The sequence below is a fragment of the Brassica oleracea genome, chromosome C5 (assembly GCF_000695525.1).
Source record: "Brassica oleracea var. oleracea cultivar TO1000 chromosome C5, BOL, whole genome shotgun sequence".
Classification (NCBI taxonomy): domain Eukaryota; kingdom Viridiplantae; phylum Streptophyta; class Magnoliopsida; order Brassicales; family Brassicaceae; genus Brassica; species Brassica oleracea.
Window position 1 is genome coordinate 12,704,356 of NC_027752.1, and position 428 is coordinate 12,704,783.

Sequence of the window (428 nt, forward strand, 5' to 3'; positions counted from 1 at the left end):
ATTCCATCCCGGTTTCCCCTGATACCGAGGAGGTTTCGACTGGGTTTCCCGATGATGGCAAGGAAGTGGATCGTCCCGCGGATGCGTTCGGTGCTTCGTTGTCCGGGGACTCTGACTTTGGATTATGAGAGGTAGAATAGTTATCGAAAGAGAGATGCTCGTCTTTCTGTTTCATGTTAATAGCCGATTGTGGCCGAGAGATTTGTACGGGCCTGTTTCGGCCGTTTTTATCGTTTATCGGGATTGGCCGTTGGTGGCTTTGAATCCCCTTACCGCTTTACGCGGTTATTTATAAAATGATTGTTTTCGTTTTCGAGTTTTCCTGAGTAGGTTTGAAGTAAATATGAGTTGTCGTCTCATATTTAATTCCGATGAGACGTTCAATCTGTTGGTTCGTTCGTGATTTTCGTAAAAATTATTTATCTTTA